This window comes from Rattus norvegicus, chromosome Y (genome assembly GCF_021556685.1).
Source record: "Rattus norvegicus strain SHRSP/BbbUtx chromosome Y, alternate assembly SHRSP_T2T, whole genome shotgun sequence".
Taxonomy (NCBI): domain Eukaryota; kingdom Metazoa; phylum Chordata; class Mammalia; order Rodentia; family Muridae; genus Rattus; species Rattus norvegicus.
This window is the reverse complement of record NC_141555.1, coordinates 32786276-32811382: the sequence shown is the minus strand read 5'-3', so window position 1 is coordinate 32811382 and position 25107 is coordinate 32786276. Positions and strand designations below refer to the sequence as shown.

Below are 25107 nucleotides of genomic sequence, written 5' to 3'. Positions count from 1 at the left end.
GATGGAATACTGGCTCTCCATTATCTAATCATAAAGCAAATAAGAATGTAAAGAGACAAGTGCCTCTGAAAAAACACTCACTATAAAATATAAAATGCCCGTATACATTCAAAAGAATACTATAAATATTTTAGATCTTCTAAAAGGACATAAGGATGATCATTTTAGACTGGGTTCATAATGCCATACAATATAGTTTATTTAAAATTTAAAGCTCACACGTGTGAAGTTTTGTTTGGTCAGAACTGTTTTCCAGCTAGCATGCTTTAATTTTCTACCTGACATACTGCTTTAATTCTAACCGATTGATTTTTATTGCAACATTTTATGTTGCCAAATATTTGTCTGCTCTGTGATAGCAACAACAATTTGTGTGCAGGTGTATTTGTCAAACATGTAGAACCAGAATAAATCTGATTCGTCATGGTGAATGGAATTACAATAGGAAAAGTTTACATGATATATTTTGATATTAAGTACATGCATAAAGGAAACTCTGTAGTACATATATTTTTGCAAATATGTTTGTAAATATTTTGAGATAAATATGTAGAAGCATGTTATTTGAGAAAATGAGAATACCCAATTGGTAAAATGCAAGAAAATATAAGATACTTATTCTGAATTGCAAGGGAATGCAAAATCAAAATTAACAAGAGTAATTTAATGGGATGGCTATTCTTTATGCAATATTTCTATGTCACAGAATTATTCCCTTACATTAGTACTGACCAAACTGAATTTTATTTCTTGTATGACAGTTAAAAAATAAGAAATAACACAAACGTTATCCTTTTAAATTATTTTAAAACTTAGTTACCATTAGATACATATCTCCTTTAATTAGGGTAGAATGACTTTTTTCTAAAATGCTTTTGCTAACTTGAGACATTTAAAAATGAATTTTGCTTTCTTTTTCCAAAAGCCAATACCAGTGTACATGAAGAAAGTCCATCAGTAGTGAGAAAGATAATTGCTGTAGTTATTCAATAATGATTTTCTTGGGTAAGTGAAATTTTATCCAAGTGTTTGAGAATTAATCTAACTATTGTCATTTCCATCAGTAGAGGTAGAAGAAACAATGATATAAACAAATGGAATTCCCTGCTACAGTAAACTCATTAAAGGTAAACCATACCTGCAAGCTATAGAAACTTTTCCAAGCAATTCCAATTGAAATTCTTACACAAATTCTTTTTATAATAAATGTAGTAAGCAAAATACTCCCATACAAACAGTAATATCTTTGGAGTAAAGTTCACATTAAATACAAACTTTCACTCTAGATATAGAGTCTTATTAATTAATCTATTATTACTTTGGAAGGAATAAAAGAGAATATGGATTGTGTTGGGTAGCAGGCAGCAATCAGAAGTCTCAACCTCTTTGTGGTAATCTAATAGATATGAATTTCATTTCTTCCATGAATATTTCAACAAGATTCTTCCCTTTTAATATTCCCAGTCTTTTGAATTGTTTCAAGATATCACGGATCCCAAAATTGTTAGATTAAAAAGGGTTCACTGTGTCATGATAATAAACTTAGTCTTAGAAATTCCCTGTTAGTTGCTACCTCTGAATAAGGACGTTTGAATCAGATCATGCAACTTGACTCCACAGAGATGTCATCCTTCTCTAATTAGCATTTGCCCACTTTTGTCCAAAATACCATGTCTTAGCCAGAGTTTTATTGCTGTTATGAAATACCGTGACCAAAAGGGAAAACAGAAAGTTGGGAAAGAAAGTGTTTATTTTAGTTTACATCTTCTTTTTTAAAATTTTATTTAATAGAAATTTACAATCCAGATCTCATCCCTCTCCCAGCCCATACTCTGACTGTTCTACATCCCATACCTACACCCCACATGCCCATCTGAATGATGCTGACTCCCACACTGCCCCCAATCTCCCAGCCCTCTCCACTCTCTGGGAACTCAAGTCTTTTGAATATTAAGTGCATCTTGTGTTGTGTCCAGAACCAGCACTCCAGTCTTAGAGGCCTCATATTAGCTGGTGCATGATGCCTCATTGATGACTCAGTGTCTGAAAAAAAACTGGGGTCCAGCTTAGTTAACACTGCTGGTCTTCCTGCAGGGTTGCTCTCCTCCTCAGCTTCCTCCAGCTTTTCCCCAGTTCGACCACAGGGCTTAGCAGCTTCTGTACATTAGCTGAGTGTAATTATCTGCATCTGATTCTTTCAGCTGCTTGTTGGGTCTTTCAGAAGGCAGTCATAACAGGTCCCTTTTGTGAACATGACAAAGCATGAGTAATAGTGTCAGGGCTTGGGGTCCTTTATTTAATCTGGTTCCCAGATATGGCTGGTCACTGGAATTCCTTTTACTCAGGCTCTTCACTGGTTTTGCCCTGAAGGTCTTTCAGACAGGAACACATATGGGTCAGAGTATTGATTTATGCATGGCAACCTTATCCCTCACTTGATGCTCTCTCTTCCTCATGGAGGTAGTCTCTACAAGTTCCCTCTACCCACTCCAGGACATTTCACTGAGTCCGGATAGTCTCTTACCTCTCAGGTCTCTGGAATATTCTAGAGCCACCACCCACTGCCAACATTTTAGCTCCTGAAGTTGCCTCTTTTCATTCATTCTGCTGACACTCAGGGTTTCAGTCCTACTCCCCACCAATAACTCTGTCCCTCTGTCCCTACTGTCTCCTTTCTCACCCAGGTCCCTCACACTTCCCTCCTGTGGTTCATTTCTTCTCTCTCTCAAGTGGGATTGAGATTCTGCACTTTGGCTGTTCAGCTTGTTAAACTTTTATTTTTCCTTTTAGAAAAATTGGATATTTTTGTTTATGTTTCCAATATTATTCACTTTCCAAGTTTTCCAGTCGTAAGCGTCCTATCCCTTCCCCCACCAGTTCTTCTATAAAGGTGTGCCCCCTCACCAACCACTCCCTTTCCCATCACCCCCTGACATTCCCCTACACTGGGGGTCCAGCTTTGGTAGGCCTAAGAGCTTCTCCTCCCATTGATGTCCAACAAGGCTACATATGCACCTGCAGCCATAGTTCTGTCCATGTACAGTCTTTGAATATTGTTTTAGTACAAGAAAGCTATGGGTAATTGGTATCGTTGTTCTTATGGGATTGAAAGCCCATTCAGTCCTGGTAATCCTTTCTCCAAATTTACTAACAAGAGATTCGTTTACATTCCACTGGTTTGCCAATAACCTTCATTTCTATAATTGGCATGCTCTATCTGTGTCTCTCAGTAAAGATCTATATCGGTTTCCTGGCAGCATGCACTTCTTAGCGTCACCAATCTTATGTAGTTTGTGGCAGATCTATCTATCTATCTATCTATCTATCTATCTATCTATCTATCTATCTATCTATCTACCTATCTCTTTCTATCTCTTTCTATCTCTATCTATCTATCATATATATATATTTATATTTATATATATACATATACATATATACATACACACATTAACACACACACACATATATATATGTACATGCACATATATATATATATATATATATATATATATATATATATATATATAATTTCGTGGCTCCTACAACTATGTGTTAGGTTGGAACTTTAGGATAGATTCTGTGCAACTAGTTCAAAAATGTAGAATCAGCAAAGGCCAATGCCAATCAGACTCCCTCTTGTTATTTTGAACCTATTGAAGTTGAGGTTTCTCTGGACATCAAGCCATTCCTCTTCCTGCCCATCCTCCTGAGTCTTGTGCTTGGCCTGAATAAAGAATCATGGTAAAACCTCCAAAACCCTTAAGTCTGTCCCTGGGAACAGGAAGGTAATTATTATAGAACTGATATCTAATTGGACTAGACATCCACATTCTATAGTCCATGATGTCCTTTGCTTTACTGCTATCTCCTATTTTTGGATAAAATAAGGATTTTGGACTCATTATTTCAAGTAGGTACAAAAAATCTACACTGTTATATTCACTCTATAGATTGGCATGCTTTATTGCTTATTAATTGCAAAAAATGGAATTGTAAAACATAATTTTTGAGTACACATTCAGGAATGACATATATATATATATATATATATATATATATATATATGTATATATGTATATATATATATATATATTCTCCTATAAGAAAAGTAAAATATGAAAATGAAATACAATATTCAGTCAATTAAAGGTCTGTAGGGAAAATACTGGCCTTTGGGAAACAAAGAAAACCTAGGAAATTGAAGTGTATGTCACAGGAACAGACCTGAGTGTAGAATTGTTATCCAGAATAAACTCCTCCACTCCATGTTCCTAGACCTTTTCTACCCATGCCAAGTGCCCGATTAACTTTCTCCATTCAGAGCATGAAACCATTAATGAAGGAAAAAAAGTCACTACGTTTAGAGTGATGGAGTACATAAAGGTTTCCCCTGAGTCACAGGAGAGATACCTGGAAAAGGCACTCCCAAATCTGGACAAGGAAAGGAAAGCTGTTCAGCAGGTAGGCCATGGCAGTTCTCGGAGACATCATCATTAGGCCCTGTCTGGAAAATATCTTGTACCTGGAGATACCTATCTTCTGTGATGTCACAATTGCTGTCGTGACTGCAACTGCCTCTCATATATTCCTTCAGTACCTCTAGGTTTTACTAATTGACTTCTAATTCATAATAAACAGCCATTTGGGAGGGAGAACAAAGAGGATGAAAAGATCAGATATGTGGGGAATGAAGGAAGCTGGCCATCTGTCTTGGTATAAAAAAGGAAGGAATACATGGTCCTCGGTATAGCTCAGTGAGTACCTGGTAGGGATTTCGTGGGAATGCTAAAGAGATAGCCTAGATCTGAGCCTCCAACCTATGGGAATCAGGATATGGGAGCCTCTCAGAAGCATCTGGACTTCCCTGTTTTTATGGTTCCGAAATCTGAGAGTTTATATCATTAATTTCTTTATTCTAAAAGTCAAATGTTGGTAAGGGCACAGTTGTTTTTCTGAGAGCTCATAGCCTTTACTCTTTTTGATAAGAAGAAAAATGTCCTAAGGAAAAAAGGAGAGACAGGTATTTTGTCCTACCTCAGAGTAAACTCCTCCATGTTTTGGATATCTATAGTGCAGTCTGGGAAGCAGCAGTGCTATTAGTTGAGATTTCATCATCTCAGTCTTTCCACTAATATTTCCACTGACTACCACTTTACTTCTCTGTGTCACTAGGTATGATTAACTGTCAGTTTTCTCTTCCTTTATTCGTTTGTTTTTTTTTAATGTTTTAGCAATTTGTATTGCTTTTTTAACTTGATTTTTCTATATTTACATTTAATGTTATTTCGTTTCCCATTTTCTTGCCCATAAGATTCCTACCCGTACCCTTCCCCTTCTTCTCTAACACCACTGACTGTGCCTTCACATTCCCTTGAACTGGGAGACAAACCTAGAGAGGACCAATAGCTTCTGCTTCCATTCGTGATGAACAAGGTCCTCTGCCACATGCAGTTAGAGCAATAGCTCTGTACATGTACATTCATTGAATATTGGTCTAGTACCAGAAAGCTCTGGGTCATTGACATTTTTGTTCTTATGGGATTGAAAGCTCCTTTACCTCTTGAAATCCTTTCTCAAAATTTGCCAACAAGAGGTCTGTTTCAGTTCACTGATTTCCCACTAGCATTAATTTCTGTAGTTGGTATGATCTATCTGTGTCTCTCAGGAAATTATACACATATATATACATAGTATATATATATTATATATATATACACATATATATACATATATATATATATATATACACATATCTATACATATATATACATACATATATATATATATATACATATATATATATATATATATATATATATATGTATATATATATATATATATGGTTGCTGGCAGAAGGCACTTTTTAGCTACATCAATCTCATCTATTTTGGTGGCTGACTTATATATATATATATACTTTTGGTGGATCCTAAACGTATGTGGTTAGGTGGAATTGTAACATGGATTCAGAGCAACTAGGTCAAGAATGTAGACTTCAGAAATGCCAGTGCCAAATAGACTCCCTCAAGTTCTTATGAACCTATTGAAGTTGAGGTTTCACTGGTCCTCAAGCCATCCTTCTTTCTGCCCATCCTCCAGTATCGTATGTTTGGCCTTCAGAGAGAATCACGGTAAAACATCCAACCCTCAATTCTAGCAATAGGAACACAGGAAAGTAGATAGTGTAGTACTGCTATCAAATAGGACTAGAGAATTCTATAGTCATTATGTCATTTGCTTTGCTGAAAATGGAATTGGAAACAGAATTTTTGAGTGCACATACAGGAATATTAATAAAGTCTCATCGTGGAATGTACAATGAGAAAGTGAAATACAATATTCATTCAATTAAGGTCTGTAGGCAAAATATTGTCCTTTGGGATATAGAGAAAACCTGGGATATTGAACTGTATGTCACAGGAATGAACCTGGGAAAAAATATTATCTAGAAGAATCTCCTCCACTCTATGTTGCTAAATCTTTTCTAGCCATGCTCAGCCCCTAACTTTGTCCATTCAGAGCAAGTAACCCCTAATGAAACAAAGAGAAATCTCTACCTTTAGAGAGATGTAGTGTGTAAAGGTTTCCACCCTTAAACAGGAGACTCTCCTGAAAGGTCACCCTCAAATTTGGTCAATGTAAGGAAAGCTGTTTAGCAGGTAGACCATGGCAGTTTTCAGTGACTTCATTAGGCCTCGCTGAAATAACTCTTGTATCCTGGAAAGCCTTAGCTTCTTCTGTGATGTCACAAGTGTCCTGACTGCAACCGCCTCTCAGATATCCTTTGAGGACCTCTAGGGTTCACTAATTGGCCTTTAATGCATTGTATACAGCCATGTGAGAGGGAGAACATAGAGGATGAAGTGATCAGACATGAGGAATATGAAGCTGGCCTTCTGTCTTGGTATGATAAGGGAAGAAATACGTGGTCAATGGGCAATCCCCTTGAGTCTTGGGTAGGGATTGAGTTGATCCATTGAAGAGATAGCCCTGATCTGAGATTTCCACATATGGAATCAGGAGCTGGGGGCCTCTCAGAAGCATCTCAACTTCCATGCTTGTTATTTTTCTTGGTAGTCAGATAGTTTATATAATTCATTTCTTTATCCCAAAATCCACGTGTTGGCAAGGGCACTATAATTTTTCCTGAGAGCTCATAGCTTTAACCATTTTACCAAGAAGGAAAAGGTCCTAAGGAAGAAAGATAAGGCAAGTATTGTGTCCTCAGTACAGAGAAAACTCCTCCATGCATTGAATTCTAATGATGTAGTTTGTGTCTGGCATTGATATCTGGGAGGGACAAGTGCTTCTTGATGAGACTACATCATATCAGTCTTTCCACTAGTATTACTCTGAATACCATTCCCTGACAGTGACCCTTTAAAATTCTGAGTCAATAGTTGTGATTAACTGGAAGATTTCTTTTCTTTTATTTCTTTCATTTTTTTAAAAATTTTTAACAAATTGTATTGCTTTTTTAATTGGAAATTTCTAAATTTACATTTAAAATATTATTTCCTTTCCCAGTTTCCTGACTATAATATCCCTTACCAGTCCCCTTACTCTTTTCATTATAACCTCTCTTACTGCCCCTGGACATTCACTTGAACTGGGAGTCAAACGTAGGCAGTACCAAGGATTCTCCTTCCATTGTAACCCAACAAGGCCATCCTCTACAACATATGCATTGGAGACATAGGTCTGTTCATGTATATTCTTTGAATATTGGTCAACTACCAGAAAGCTCTGTTTCATTGGCATTGTTGTTCTTATGGGGTTGAAAGCACCTTCATCTCTTCTAATCCTTTCTCAAAATCTGCAAACAAGTAGTTCATTTTCAGTTCACTGGTTTGACACTAGGGTTCATGTTGTGGTTTGCCCTGAAGTTATCTGTGGTAGAAGCTAATTCCCCGACCCCAAGGTCAGCTGCATAGTCCTGTACTCAGAATTCAGGTTACTTCACCAGAACTACGACCCCATTGAATTTGTAAAGTATATGTGAGTGGCAGGAACAGGACAGAAGGAAAGTTATCATGGGAAGAGAAGGAAGAATGTGCGGAAGAGAAGTTTGAAGGAAGAGGAAGAGACTAGAGGAAAAAAGAGAGAAAGGAAGATGACAGATTGAGAAGCCATGGTATGTGAATTTAAGATTCTGCTCTGTGTATTTACAGGTCGTTGTTAATGTTCTTAAGGGATGTATGGTACCTGGCTTTGTATGTTTAAGTGGGCTATTATATCTAATCAACTGGATCAAAGATTATTGTGTTGTATGTTTTTTATGTGAGGGTTTGAGTATAGGAAAGTGTGTAATGTCATGAAACACTGCGCAGCAGGAAAGGGATTGTGTTTCTGCCAAGATATCTAGCAGAGAATTGCCGACACTTAGGTTCCAGAGTTAGCAGGGTAGAAGAAAATTTTATTTTTTATTTTTAGATTTTTACATAAAAACATTTCTTGTATATAATATGTTCTAGCTCTGTCTCTCAGAAAATATCTATATCTGGTTTCTGGCAGAATGCACTTATTAGATTCATCAATCTTATTCAGTTTTGGTGATATATATATATATATATATATATATATATATATATTCTCCTTTGTGTGGCTCCTAATGCTACGGGGATAGGTAGAATTTTCACATAGATTCTGTGCAACTAAGTCAAGAATGTAGAATACACAAAGGACAATGCCAAATAAACTCTCTCCTGTACTAATGAACATATTGAGTTGAGGTTTAAATGGACCTCAAGCCCTTCCTCTCCCTGTTTTTACTCCTGTATCTTATTCTTCCTGAAGAATAAATCATGGTAAAATATACACAACACTCAAGTCTGACCATGGGAACACAGTAAGGTAGATAGTGCAGAATTGAATTCAAATGGGACTAGAGAACAAAATTCTATAGTCCATGTTCTCCTCTGATTTACTGATGTCTGGTAATTTTGGGATAAAATAAGGATTTGGGTGTTTATCATTTGAAGTAGGTCCACAATATTTACACTGTTATACTGATTCTATAGCTAGGCCACTTTTGTAGCCAAAATTATTACAGAAAATGGATTTGGAAAACAATCATGTACACAATTAAGACAATGAATTAGGGAAGATCCCAGCAGGCAGTACTCAGTGAACCATTGGATTATAAAGAAAATAAAACAGGAAAATATAAAGGACATGTAGCTGGAAAGGGAATGAATCCAGAGAGAGTAGAACAAAGTTAAGGATTGGTGTGATCAAGGTAAATTGCAAACATGTGTGAAGAATAAATAAAAATTCTAAAATAAGAAAAAAAGTTCTGAAAATATATTGAGGATTTTTATATCCTATGGAAGTCATTTTTCCGTAAAAGTAGAATAGAGTATCCTAACTTTTGTTAAGTTGCAGAAAAGTCAGTGAAAAAACATAGTTACACTGGTTTAGTGCATGCTGTCTGCATTATTGAAATATCAAACTGAGGCTCATTAATCTGTACAGTTAATTTATATCACCTGTTCAAATAAAATAAAATGAAACACTGTGTAATGATCCACAAAACCAAACTGCACACTATAGAAGTAAATGCAAACCAAAAAAATGTCCCGTTCCTAACCGCAACAATTTTACTCTTTGAAACTCTGAATAAATATGAATATAAAGTTTCTAACCTGATACATAGCATATATTATGGTGTCTTTGTGACTTATATGGTAAGATTTTTAGAGTTGCACATTGCCATCAATTATGTCATTCATTTTTAAATTCCTAGGACAACAAAATTTAAAATCCTTGGGCTTTGGTCCTGACAGCCAGGGATTGTACTCTGTACATGATCACTTTATATTAATTAGCTAAACTCTGAAAGGGAATTAGGTGCTTCACAAAATTATATTGTTTCATTGCTATGGTTATGATAAGTGTTTCTTGTGAGAATATATATATATAAATTTCTCATGACAAATTTTGCTTTCTCTTCTGGTGTTTTGTGAGCTATTGATGAGCTTAAACCTAGCTTCCTTACCAACCTAGCACTTACAATAGATTATGTTTCAGTGTTGAACATAGACTCACTAAAGATAGGGAAAACACTGAAAATAGTATGGGCTTTGTTCACTGTTCCAAAATATCGTTTTCTGACTTCTTCTTCATCATCTTCACCACCACCACTATCACCACCACCACCACCACCACCACCACCACCACCATCATCAACATCATCATCACCATCATCATCCAATTTACATGAAATTGAATTTGGAATTTTGTTACACCAAAGATGAAATGAGAAGTATTCTGCTTGAAGAAGAGATACTGATGAACACTAACTGCTCTGCAGTCATTTTAATGTCATAAAGACATTGCCAAAGTTGCTTCAGATGATTGAATGAAATGGTAGCATTCTATACAACAGGGTTTGAGAGTCCCTTAGTAATAGAATTGTCTTTTACAGCAAGGTCTTCATTATCAGACTTTGATTTAACCCATCTACCAACAAAATGAAATTGTCCCAGAAATATTATAGTGCCTCTACAGAAAGAGATTTTATCCACTGATACACATCTACTTCTATTTCTTAATTGTCATGTTGACATGGGCATAGGATACAATATGTTCTGATTTACTTATGGCATTTTAGTATTATTTGGGTTAATTTTGAAAATTTCAAAGGAAAAAACCTATGCCATGATTGTATCCCATACAACTTTTAATTCGATCTTGAAGAGTTTCATGAAAACTGAATGTATATCTTCCATTTAAAAAATTGTAACATCCATCATGTGAAACTCCCACTGAACCTCAGTGGATTGATGTCTCTGGAAGCATTTAAAGACTCTCCTACTGCATTATTGCAACTCTATAGAGGCTTCACTCCCATAGTGGCAGTCCCAGATTGGCTGTAAAAAAATCATTTTCTGTGCCTTGGAAAGGGTTTAAAATTTGTGAAAATGGCGCAGACAGGCCCTAGAAAGTATGTTTTTAAAATTATTTTCTTAAAATTAGACTTATTCATGCAATATATTTGAGTTATGACTTGCCTTCCCTCTATTCCCTCCTTCTTCTATTCCTCTCCTGTCATCTGTATCTACATTCTTCCGACTCTCACTAGAAAACAAACAGTCATCTCAGCGATAAAAATAAAATGCAAGTTAATGAACTGGAGTAGAACAAAACAAGCAGATAGAAAAGAACCAGTACAAGGTACAAGAATCAGGTACAGACACAGGGACCCAGACTTCCAATCACACACTCAGGAATTCCATGGAAACATAAAACCAGGAAAATATATATACACAAAACATACAGAGTAACAATTAATAGATACATAAAGAAATAACATAAGGAAGAAGAAATCATGAAGAAAAAGTCCTGACCCATTATGAGACAAGGAACCTCCAAAGATAAGGTTGAGTTCCCTTAGTGCTTTATACACAGTCTAAACTTAAATTTAATTTTTGTACCCAGTGAGATTCCCTTGGAGAAAATTAAGTTTTCATTTTCAAATGATTACCCATTGGAGATAACTTCTGGTTTAGAGATAATGTGAAGTGCAGGGCTTGGATTCTTTCAAGGGCTAATTAAGAGATAAGGAGATCTGTGAGTTGCTGTCTTCTGAACATCATGCAGTTGTGACACTCAAGAAGTCACAATCTATCTGAACAGACCCTAAATAATATTGACCCTGCCTATGCAAAGTAACTAAGGACAGTGCTGGAGAAAAAAAATGATGTAGCCACTGCTGTCTTACTAGTGGTTAAATGTATAGCTTCACACCCATGTTCACCGAAATGGCTCAGGTTAAATCCAGGGGTTTATGAAACAAATAATAAAGATATGCAAGTGCTATCAGGGTTTAGTCCAAAGAGGGTATGTTGCTTGGGGAGGATGAGGTTGAGAGTGTAGAGGGCTTCCATACATGTGTTGTGCATCTACGGAATTGTCAAAGAATAACTTGCTTTCTTAAAACTTCTAAATGTAACCACCAAGAAAGTTTGGGAGATATTCTCTCAAGTCTGCTCTATTTGTTTTAAAAATTGGGTCTCATTGCATAGCTAAAATTGACCTAAAACTCCCAGTGTTCTGTCACCTGAGTCCCCTGCCCTTATTGGAGGTTTACTATACATGGACAAAATTAAAGGATATATGTAAATCTTCTGTTTATGAAATTTGACTACATAATGCAATATTCTGTTATTTGTTTTTCATTTAACAATATATCTTGAATACATGTACATGGGGAAATTCTTCATGTAACATCAGGCAATTAAGAAATGGTAGTATACTCTTTTGTTTAAATAATAGCCTACCTATGTAATTCAGATTATTTTCAATTTCATTAACTAAAGTTCGTTACTGTAAATCAGCATGAACACTGACTCAGTCACTGTACTCAATGTTGATTATTTACATTGTATTTTGTATAAATTACAAAACACGTTGTTGGAATGATGTCAAGGCTGTTAAGTAATGTAATACTTGTATAAATACTGCCAAATTGCCATCTCAGAAGACTATAATAAATACATTTTGTAATCAATTTTATATGATAGAACCCATAGTATACCATTCAAAATTAATCATGCACATATTTTAAAAACGGTATCAGTCTCTGATTTCTGTCACTTGTTGAATTAGGGTATGGACTGAAGAAACTGAAGGGGAGGGCAGCCTCTATAGGAAGACCAACAGTCTCGAATCATCCCCACCCCTGAGATCTCCCAGACACTAAGCCACCAACCAGGTATCATACACGAGCTGGTCCAAGACCCTGACACATGTATAGCAGAGGACTGCCTGGTCTGGCCTAATCCTGGAGCGACGTGAGCCCCCAGGGACCAGGGATGACTGGCAGGATCTGGGGAGCATCCTCTTGGAGTAGGGGAGGAGGAAGTGGAATGGAATGAGGAACTGTGGAAGAGGACCTGGAGAGGGAGCAATGGCAGGAATGTAAATAAATAAAATAATTTTTATAATACTTTTAGTCATAAATTCAAATGCTCGTTTCTTTTAAGCATCTAAATTGCAATACAATCGTGAAGTTTAGCGTTTTATGCTTACTGAACTGTGTAAGAATTAATCCTTAATTTTCTCTATTCTTATTACTTTGCATCAATTGTGTTTGCCTATGTAGAATGCTTACTATTCATAATTTGTGCAGAAAATACATTCATGATTTTTTTTATTTTAATGATCTGTTATGTGTGAATGTCTGTGTATAAACTTGTGCACATGAACACAGGCACCTGGGGAGACCAGAAGATGTCAGATACCCTGCAGCAGCTTTTACAGCTGGTTGCAAGTGGCTTCATGTGTGTTGGAAACTGAACATGTTTGCTCTAGAGAGTAGTAAGTGCTCTTAACCTCTAAGCTAATACTACAACACTTATTACATAATAAAAACAAACCTATTTATAATTTTCTCATGTATTTCAGGGTATCTTTGAACTTGGGACATCTTGCCTCATTCTAGGTGCTGAGACTACATTCAGGCAATTTCCAGCTTTCTTTCCTTTATCTTAGTAAGATGTGTTAGATCAAATATGTTAATATTATGCAGTAAATCCTCCATATGTTTACTTATAGAACCTTGGCTTAGTGTCTGTTTCATTCCTCTGCAATGACTATATTAATTTTAGAGTTCGCAGTTCTCTCTTTCTTTACACAATTGATCAGATGTGTTTTTCTTTCATATAGAATGAATAAGAGCCTTTTAGTTTTTCTTTGAATAGTTAATGTACTAAGAAAATGTGTTGAAATTCCCATTTTAAGGCCAGTCCAAAACATTATTTCTTTAAAATGTTCCTAGAGTTATGTTTTTCTTTTTCTTCTTCTTCTTATTATTCTCATTAGTCTCATTATTAATATTCTGTGTAAGCTTTTATGTGTTCAAGTCATGTAGTGAATATGGAAATCTTCCAAACATATATGTGTAGGTATCAAATTTAGGTTCTTGGTTTTTCATGGCATAAAATTTTATCTGCTCAGGGACCTCACTAGAACACACTGTAAAACATTAAGGTGACATATAGCTCCAGGCTGGTTTTATATATACAATGTTTCCATCATTTTGTTTTAAAAAATATTTTTGATTATTCTAATATATTTTGTTTTCAATGTCCAGTTGGTAAGTCTAGTGTGCTTATTTTATTATTTAGGAAATAATTTAATCATAATTATTATGCACTTGATACCTAGCTAATATGAAATTATCTTATAAAATTGAATAAATGTAATTAGTTCCCTTCAGCATGAACCTTGGTACATAATATTGTTCATTATTACTATGTATTTGCATAAAACAGAGAATATTTCATTGTCCCAATACTGATGCGACTTTTAATCATTTAAAAGGAGTTAAGATTATATTGTTAAATGATATTTCCATAACATCAAGTAAATAGATTTTTTGCTTCAATTAATTAAACTTGCTACAGCAGGAAAAAATTTAATTTCCTTTGATATGTTAAAATGAAATTTATCTTTACCATTCTCCTGCCTATCAGAAAACCAATATTCATATACAGGAAGATTTGCCAAGCACATGGCAGGATAGCCACAAAGGCAGTGCAGTGGCATGAATAGCTTGGTGATAGCCAACAGCTCTCTAATTTTGCTTAAGTCCTGTTCAGTGAACACGGATGGTACTGGTAGTTTATCCACATATATAAGGTTATTGAAGCTGTGGTTATGGGGGAGAATGTACAGCCCCTTACATACTAAAGCCAGTATCATACCTAACAACAATCATAGCCATGTGTCCTTATATACAGAATTAATTACAGTCTCTGCAGCAAAGATCACAGTAAAAATCCCAGCCAATCATATACCCAAAAGATGCCTCAACATATAAAAGAGACACGTGCTCCACTATGTTCATCGCAGCCTTATTTATAATAGCCAGAAAATGGAAAGAACCCAGATGCCCTTCAACAGAGGAATGGATACAGAAAATGTGGTACATCTACACAATGGAATATTACTCAGCTATCAAAAACAACGAGTTTATGAAATTCGTAGGCAAATGGTTAGAACTGGAAAATATCATCCTGAGTGAGCTAACCCAATCACAGAAAGACATACATGGTGTGCACTCATTGATAAGTGGCTATTAGCCCAAATGCTTGAATTACCCTAGATCCCTAGAACAAACGAAACTCAAGACGGATGATCAAAATGTGAATGCTTCACTCCTTCTTTAAATGAGGAAAAAGAATACCCTTGGCTGGGAAGGGAGAGGCAAAGATTAAAACAGAGACTGAAGGAACACCCCTTCAGAGCTTGCCCCACATGTGGACCATACATATACAGCCACCCAATTGGACAAGATGGATGAAGCAAAGAAGTGCAGACCGACAGGAGCCGGATGTAGATCGCTCCTGAGAGACACAGCCAGAATACAGCAAATACAGAGGCGAATGCCAGCAGCAAACCACTGACCCGAGAATAGGTCCCCCGTTGAAGGAATCAGAGAAAGAACTGGAAGAGCTTGAAGGGGCTCGAGACCCCAAAAGTACAACAATGTCAAGCAACCAGAGCTTCCAGGGACTAAGCCACTACTTAAGTACTATACATGGAATGACCCTGGACTCTGACCCCATAGGTAGCAATGAATAACCTAGTAAGAGCACCAGTGGAAGGGGATGCCCTGGGTCCTGCTAAGACTGAACCCCCAGTGAACTAGACTATGGGGGGAGGGAGGCAATGGGGGGAGGGTTGGGAGGGGGACACTCATAAGGAAGGGGAGGGGGGAGGGGGATGTTTGCCCGGAAACCGGGAAAGGGAAAAACACTTGAAATGTATATAAGAAATACTCAAGTTAATAAAAAATAAAAATAAAAAAATAAAAAAAACAAAAAAAAATAAAATAAAATGGGGGTAAAGGGGGTAAGAAAAAAAATCCCAGCCAATCAAAAAGCAGGAGAGAAACTTCAAATCCAGTCTCAAGGCTCTATTAACAAAATGTCACTTGATTCAAGGCTGAGGAACATTACAGAAGAGGGGGCGAGAAGATTGTAAGAGACTAATTTTACTATGAGATGGTGTCTCAAAGTAACACGAGAAATTACACTCATAACCTCTCACTAACATGATCGACTAAACAACACCTGAGGAAGAGAGGGGATGGGGAAGAATGAAAGTTTAGTTTTCTTTCTTTTTCAACTCCTCCTCCTCCTCCTCCTCCTCCTCCTCCTCCTCCTCCTCCTCCTCCTCCTTCTCCTCTCCCTTTCCCCCTACCCTTCTCCCTCACCCACCTCCTCTTTCCCCTCCCTGATCTCCCTCCCTCTCTCTCTCTCTCTCTCTCTCTCTCTCTCTCTCTCTCTCTCTCTCTCTCTCCTTGTTGGCTATTTCCTACTTACATTTTGAATGTTATTCCCTTCCCTGTTTTTCAGTCCATAAGCCCCTTAACCTTTCCCCCTACCCTTCTATAAGGGGTTCACATTCCCACCCACGCCCTCCCATGCCTCCCCACATTCCCCTACAGTGGGGCTCCAACTTTGGCAGAAACAAGACTTTCTCATTCCATTGTATCCAGCAAGGCCTTCCTTTTCTACATCCATTTGGAACCATGGATCAGTACATGTATAGTGGTTTGGTACCAGGAAGATCTGGTTGGTTAGCATGGTAATTATAATGGGGTTGCAAATCCCTTCAGATCTTTCAATCCTTTCTTTAATTCCAACAACACAGGTCTGGTACTTGATTCACTAGTTTGCCTCTGTATTTGACATATACTGTCTATGTCTCTCAGGAGGTATCAATATCCAGTTATTGTCAGCCTGCACTTCTTAGCTTCATCCATCTTATCTAGTTTTTGTGTCTGAATATGCATGGGCTACATGTGGGACAGGCTCTGAAAAGCAGGTCCTTCAATCTCTGTAATAAACTTTGCCTCCTTATCCCCTCCCATGGGTATTTTGGTTGCCCTTTTAAAGAAGGAGTGAAGCATCTGCATTTGGTCATCCTTCTTGAGTTTCATGTGGTCTGTGTATTGCATGATGGTTAATTCAAGCTTTTTGGATAATATCTACTTATCAATGAATGCATACCAAGTGTGTTTTTCTGTGATTGAGTAACCTCACTCAAGATGATATTTTCTAGTTTATAACATTTGCCTATGAATTTCATGAAGTCATTGTTTTGATAGCTGAGTAATATTCTGTACTGCACATGTACCAATTTTTGTATCCATTCCTCTGTTGAAGTGCATCTGGGTTCTTTCCAGCTTCTGGCTCTTTTAAATAAGTCTTCTATGACCATAGTCGAATATATTTCTCTGTTGTATGTTGGACCAACTTTTGGGTATATGCCCAAGAGAGGTATAGCTGGGTCCTCAGGTCATGGAATGTCCAATTTTCTGTGGAACCTCAAAAGAGTTGTACCAGTCTTCAATCCCACCAACAAAGGTGGAGTCTTCCTCTTTATCCACATCCTCACCAGCATCTCCTTTCACATGAGATTTATATCTTAGCCATTCTGACTGATGTGAGGTGGAATCTCAGATTTGTTTTGATTTTAATTTCCCTGATGACTAAGGATGTTGAACATTTATTTAGTTGTTTTTTGGCCATTTGATAACCTTCAGCTGAGAATGTTTTGTAATTCACTGTACCCCATTTTCTATAGGGAATTTTTGTTTTCTAGTGCCTTACTTCTTAAGTTCTTTGTATATTTTGGATATTACCAGCTACCAGATATAGGATTGGTAAAAATCTTATCCCAATCTGTTGATTATAGATTTGTCCTAATGACAGTATCTTTTGCTGTACAGAAGCTTTGCTGTTTTATGAGGTCCTATTTGTCAATTCTTGATCTTAAATCATAAGTCACTGGTGTTTTGTCCAGGAAATGTTCTCCAGTGCTCATGATTTCAAGACTCTTTGGGACCTTTTCTTCTATTAGTTTGAGTGTATTTGGTTTGATGTGGAGGTCCTTGATTCACTTGAACTTTAGCTTAGTACATGGTCATAAAAATGGGATAATTTCCATTCTTCTACATGCTGACTTCCAATTGAACCACCACTCTTTTTGGAAAATGCTATGTTACTTCTTTGGATGGTTTTATCTACTTTGCCAAATATCAAATGATAGGTGTGTGGGTTTATTTCTGGGTCTTCAATTCTATTCCACTGGTCTATCCATCTGTCTCTTTACCAATACCGTGCAGTAATTATCACTATTGCTCTGTTATACTGCTTGAGTTCAAGGGTGATGATTACACCAGTTCTTTTATTGTGAAGTTCTTTTATTGTTGAGGATAGTTTTAAATATCCTGGCTTTTTCTTATTCCACATGAATTTGCAAATGCTGTTTCTATCTCTATTAAAGAAGTACGTAGGAATTTTGATGGATATTGCATTGAATGTGTACATTGCTTTTGGTAAAATTGTCATCTTTACTATATTAATCCTGTCAAACCATGAGCATGGAAGCTCTTTCTGTCTTCTGAGATTGTCCTCAATTTCCTTCTTCAGATACTTGAACTTCTTATCATACAGATCATTCACTTTCTTGGTTAAATTTACACCAAGATATTTTATATTATTTGGGACTATTGTGAAGTGTGTGATTTCATTTTTTCCTTTCTAAGCCTGTTTATTCATTGAGGAGAGGAAGGCTACTGTTATGTGTGAGTTAATTTTATACCCTGTCACTTTGCTGAAGTTATTTATCAGGTTAAGAAGTTCTCTGGTGGAACTTTTGGGGTCATTTAAGTGTATAATATCATATCATCTGTCAATAGTGATATTTTGATATGTTCCCTTCCAATTTGAATCCCTTTGTCCCCCTTTTGCTGTCTGAATTCTCTGGCTCTGACATGGAGTCCTGTTTTGAATAAGTAGGGAGAGAGTTGGGCAGCCTTGTCTAGTCCCTGATTTAGTGGGATTGCTTCAAGTTTCTTTCCATTTAGTTTGTTGTTAGCTACAGGTTTGCTGTATATTTCTTACACTATGTTTTTATATGAGCCTTCAATTCGTGATTTTTCCAGGACTTTTATCCACAAGGGTTGTTGAATTTTGTCAAATGCTTTCTCACTATCTAATGAAATTACCATGTTCTCCTTATCTTTGAGTTTGTTTACATGTTGGATTACATTTATGAATTATCCTATATTAAACCATCCTTCCATTGCTGGTTTCAAGTCTACTTGATCATGATGGATGATTTTTTTGATGTGTTGTAATATTCAGATTGCAAGAATTTTATTGAGTATTTTATCATCAATATCCATAAGGGAAATTGGTCTGAAGTCCTCTTTCTGTGCTGAGTCTTTTTGTGGGTTAGGTATAAGAGTAATTCTGGATTCATATAAGGAATGTGGTAGTGCGCTGTCTGTTTCAATTTTGTGGAAGAGTTTGGACAGTTTTAGTATGATGTCTTCTAAGAAGGTCTGATAGAATTCTACACTGAACCCATCTCGACCTGGGCTCTGTTTGGTTGGGAGACTTTTAATAACTGCTTCTATTTCTTTAGGAGTTATGGGGTTGTTTAGATAGTTTATTTATTCCGGATTTTCTTTGCTACCTGTTATCTGTCTACTAAATTGTCCATTTCCTCCAGATTTTGCAGTTTTGTTGAATATAGGCTTTTATAGTAGAATCTGATGATTTTTTTTAATTACTTCAGATTCTGTTCTTGTGTCTCCGTTTTCCTTTCTGATTTTGTTAATTTGGGTACAATCACTTTGAACTCTGATTAGTTTGGCTAAGGGTTTATCTATCTTATTGCTTTTCTCAAAGAAAAAGTTCCTGCTTTTGTATCGTCCTTTTCATTTCTACTTTGTTGATTTCAGCTCTGAGTTTGATAATTTCCTGCTTTCTACCCCCCTTGGCTTTACTTAGTTCTTTTTGTTCTAGAGCTTTTACATGTGCTATCAAGCTCCTGACATATTCTCTCTCTTGTTTCTTTTCACAAGCACTCAGAGCTATAAGTTTCCCTCTTAGCTCTTCTTTCAATCTATCACATATGTTTGGGAATGTTGTATCTTCATTATTCATTAAGTTCTAAGAAGTCTTTAATTTCTTTCTTTATTTCTTCCTTAATCATGTTGTCATGGAGTAAAGCATTTTTAAATTTCAGTTTATATGTGGGCTTTCTGTCAATATTGTTATTGTTGAAGACCAGTCTTAGTGTGTGGTGATCTGATAGAATGCCTGGGATTATTTCTATTTCCCTGTATCTGTTAAGGTCTGTTGAAGGACCAATTATGTGGTCAATTTTGAAGAAAGTTCCCTGAGGTTATGAGAAGAATGTATATTCTTATTTTTTAGGATGGAATGTTCTATAAATATCTGTTAAATCCATATGTTTTATAACTTCTATTACTTTCTCCACATCTCTGTTTAATTTCTGTTTCTAGGATCTCTCCAGTGATGAGGGTGGGGTGTTGCAATCTCCTACTATTATCATGTCAGGTGCAATGTGTGCTTTTAGCTTTAGTAAGATTTCTTTTATGAATCCTCAGGATCTCTCATTAATCATTTTTATCGAACAAATCCAAATGTAAATATAACATTCTGGTTCTTGAGTTGATATTCTGGAAATTTAACTGGAAGAGGCAAGGACTCACTCTCTAACTAGAGAGCTACCTATACAAATAAAGAAACTACTAATGAAAAGGAAGTTGCTTTAAAATACTTCAAATTAAAAAATGTAGTCATTTTCTGTGTTGGCTGTGGGAAGGTTGTTTATTTGCTTTTGTTTGTTTGTTTTAATTTAATGTGGAGAAATATTTAAAGTACATCAAAATAAGTGTGAAATGCATCACAATAGAATCCTATGCATTCCAGCATTTTTTTTACAAGAGCAGAGTCCACTGAGAGGTCAAGTATGTACAACACCATTCCTGCTTCATAATTGTCAGAGCTTTAAGTCTAACCCTATCTTCTCTACATTTAGATTTTTATAAATTTTGCTTGATTGGGTCAGATCTAATCTAATAGATCTAATAAGCTCTTATAACTGACTATGTCCCCTGCACTCCTGAGAAAACCATTTATTGTTTTAATTTTTTTTTGTTCTTGTTTTGGGGAGCTGTGTTTTTCATTAAGATCAATAGAAAATTAATCTACTGATCAATTAGTGAATAGAAAGGAAAATTATGTATTATGGAGAAAAATTTCCCAAAATGCAGTGTACACAAGTGTAAAACTAAATGTTTGTGTGTAGACATGCATACATGCTCATGAACCATGTAGCTTACAAGCATTCCACACCCGATCAACTTAAGTGATTTGGGAAATTAACTTATTCACACAGAAGAAAACTCATGGGGAATACATTTTTTTCTTAGCCATGTTTATAAGTGACCAAATGGTGAAGCAGGATGTAAACAAATACTATTATCCTTCATTGTTTTAATTCATGTACAATCTCTACATGCTCTTATTCTATTGTGTTTCTCTGTGTCTCAGTCTCTGCATGAATATATAGGAACACTTGTGTATGTGGCATAAGAGTGTGTGTGTGTGTGTGTTGTGTGTGTGTGTGAGTGTGTGTGTGTGTGTCTTATATTGTATTTATGTTCATAGGTGTAATGTTTATTTATTTATAATTTGGAAATACTGAAACCCACATTTGATTTGTGGACCAACTATGTGCAATCTACTCACGTAGCTCAGACATTTCATTATACAGGTGAATAGAGAGAGAGCCTAAGAGGATGGAGATATCTCCTAAACTACTCTTGTCAGAAAAAAAGTGGTTTATCTTTTGGCAAGAAAACCCAAACTTCCACAAAGACATATACACTCCATAAAACAGAAAAGGACATCTCATGTGAAAGGAAAAGTTATCAGACTGGGAGAAAAATGAGTTTGCCACATTCCAATATTTGAGGGACATGAGACTGATCTTCAGAAGATATAATGGGAAGGGACAGGCAGAATCCCCAAGGTACCAAACTATGCTAAACACTGGAGCTTCTCATTACATGAGAGGTCAGAGATTAATAAGGATGGTAAACATAATGATAAGAACTTTGCAGTCCATATTCAGTCTCCGTATAAGGCTACAATGTGAAAAAGATGAAAAGTAGTCACCACCAAAGTGCTAACAGAGCTACTTTAGCAGTTACATTGTGAATAACAAAGTGTAACTATACAAGTGTGTGTGTGTGTGTGTGTGTGTGTGTGTGTGTCTTATATGGTATTTATGTCCATAGGTAACATGTTTATTTATTAATAATTTGGAAATACTGAAACCCACATTTGATTTTGGAAGCGAAGAATTATATTTGAAAACAAACAAGGCTGTACTGGAACTGAACAATTTTCCATGTAAGTAAGCACACAGCAGGTGCCATATGCAAAAGTGAGCAAAGAAGAAGGAACTGTATACATACTATGTGTACAGAAATACAGGTAGTTTGGTGGAATTCTAAGATGTTTAGATGAAAGAATAGGACGGAATTCTTATCAAGCCAGGCATCATGTTTGCTCTTAGAATACTCACATTCAAGAGTCTGAGGGACGAAATTAGGAATTTCAGGTTAGCCTAGACTACATATGAAGACAACACATATTTTATTATTTTTTATTTATTTAAATCAATATTTTGATTGATAGAATATCATGAACAATATTAAGAAAACAGAAATTTCATGCCTACACAGTGATACTCCTGCTAAGATAACATGTTCAATAAAGAGACAGGAACTATTCAGTTACAAATACCAGCTGTCATATTGAAGGTTGTGACATGAGTGGTATGGTGTTGTTTGCTTGATCCTTCTTCACTTTCAAGGCTCATTTTACACACCTTAAAAAGCTTCTCTGACTACCTCGTTACTGTGCAGACATCGAGATGTGCCTTGCCTTTTCTATGTATTAAAACCAGTAATCATTTATTTATCAAATGATTATTTGATTTTACTTTATCTTCAAAAATAATGAGTCTTGAAGAAATGATACCTTTACTGTGTGAGTTTGAATATTCATCATAGCAATCAGAGAATAATCGGGGCCCAACACACACACAGGGTGGTTGGAGAGACTATAACTGTGGCAACAAGTAAGCATAGTAACGAGTGGGTTGATCTGTTTTTCTGCATAACATTGATAACTAGTTAATGATAAGAATGGGTAAAAAAATGAGATAAAGTAAAGGTTTTCTTTACCTTAATTTGAATGATTGCCTATACAGCATGTGAAACTGAACTCAGACCCATGGGAAAGCTTCTGCCTGAGCTTCATTAGTGCCACAACTACAAGTGTGCACCATCTTTGTAAATATTTGGACACTTGGCTCAATGCTTAGCACACTTTGGAAAATCCCCTGGTGTTAAGAAAGAAAGTATTAGATATGAAAATCTATGATAATAAATCACTTCTAAGCTTTGATTTTTGTGACTACAGAGAAAGACTTTGACTCTGATGTAAGTGAGTGTCTAAAAGTATTAAAAAATTAATATCTTTCATCTGCAAGAATCCTTCTAATGGCTTACTGCTATCTTCCAGGAGATGAGTTTCAATTGTGTCAATTGCTCTTTGTGGCAGGAAAAGGGCTTGTCTGTCAAATACTTTGAGATTCCTGGAGAATGCTTCATCCTGTTCACCCTCATTCTGCTCCCATATCCTTTGCTATCTACATTAGTCCATTTCTACACACTGCCATGTACTTCTTTCTGGCGAACTTATGTATCCTGGAAATTGTTTACACTGTCTCTGTCATACACAATTTATGGAGAGCCTTGTAAGTGAGATCTGAGTAATCTCTCTGGAGGGATGTGTCACACAGATGTTGTTCTTCACAATTTTAGGTATAACAAAGTGCTGCCTATTGGCAGCCATGGCCTTTGGCCACTGTATGGCCCCACTTCACTATTCAACCCAAATGAGTCATGAGGTATGTGTCCATTTGGCATTTTTTTCATGGGGAATAGGTTGCCTTGTAGGGTTGGGACAAAACTACTTGAGACCCAAATCTAACCACCCACAAGGAGTTGATGAATTCTTGCTCATCTTCCATACCACTGTGACATCCATGCTGAACCCCATCACATATACCTTAATGAACCAAGAAGTCAAGGCAGCACTGAGAAGAACTCTGGGTCTGATGAAAGTTCTGATAATAAGAAGGTAATTAAAGATCCCAAAGTGCTTTTTAAAAAGGTGCAAAGTCTGTGAAAACAAAACAAAACAAAATCCCTTTGGTCTTTCTTTCTGTCTTGAAACAAACTTTTAGAAACATAACTTTGTTTTAGTGTGTTCCCTTTGTTCCCCACCATGCTTAATTGCAAACAATTGTAATATATGTTTGCTACTAAATTACTTTAGTAGATTAGTCCAGTACTTAAATGTTTTCATCCGGGCAGCGTTTAAACCACATGCTAATGTCTCAGGGTCCTTGAAAATTCTCTGTACCCATTCTTAGCTATTTGGAAATCTTCCACAAATTGTTTGTAAATGATCTCAACTCATTGTGCTACAATTCCATATTCCTCAGTACATGTAAATTCATTGCATTGGACTGGAACTGCTAAGTAGTTCTCGGGACAGTGAATTGTTAGGCTCTGCTTTGTGTAACATTTGGTCAGTCCCTACTTCAGTTCTGGGCACCCAGGCCCTATGATCTTAGAACAGGAGTAGTCTTTCCCCCACTTTTTGATCTATAGGGCAGTGGTAAAGAATTTCAGCCAGATGTTTCTCAACATAAATATCATAGTTTCAGATAAACACACACATACACACATGCACAGACTCACACACAAACACACACACACGCACACACACACACACACACACACAAACAAGCATGCATGAACACATTATACAAGAATTGATGTGGGTTTACAAGTGACAGAATACAAATAGAAAAGCCGGCTAGTGAAAGATAATTAGATTCAGGTTGCTATTAAACAAGAAAATGAAATAACGTAAAATTAGAATTTGAGTCTTTAGAAATATATTGAAACAAAAATAAAATTCCATTTAAGTGTGCTGAAAATATGGAACACATTAAAAAAATAACCATGACACTAAAACTACAGTATTGTTTTAGGCATGAGTCACCCAACCAGAAAGACAATAATTATATTCTCCTCGGACTCATTGTTCTGAGTGTACTTATAAGCAGTAAGGACCATTCAGGTCAAAATGTTGGTTAAAAAAATGACTGAGATGCTACAAACAA

The 25107-nt window shown here is 36.2% G+C and overlaps 1 long non-coding RNA gene across 1 annotated transcript in view; it reads left to right on the top strand.

Annotated features, from left to right (window-relative positions):
* Positions 1–924: 924 nt before the first annotated feature.
* The window catches only part of LOC147998006 (uncharacterized), a 61003-nt gene continuing 36820 nt past the window's right edge, over positions 925–25107 (top strand). Inside the window, exon 1 of the long non-coding RNA XR_015647305.1 lies at positions 925–1005. This is a non-coding gene — a long non-coding RNA (uncharacterized LOC147998006). The remainder of the gene's footprint in view (positions 1006–25107) is intronic.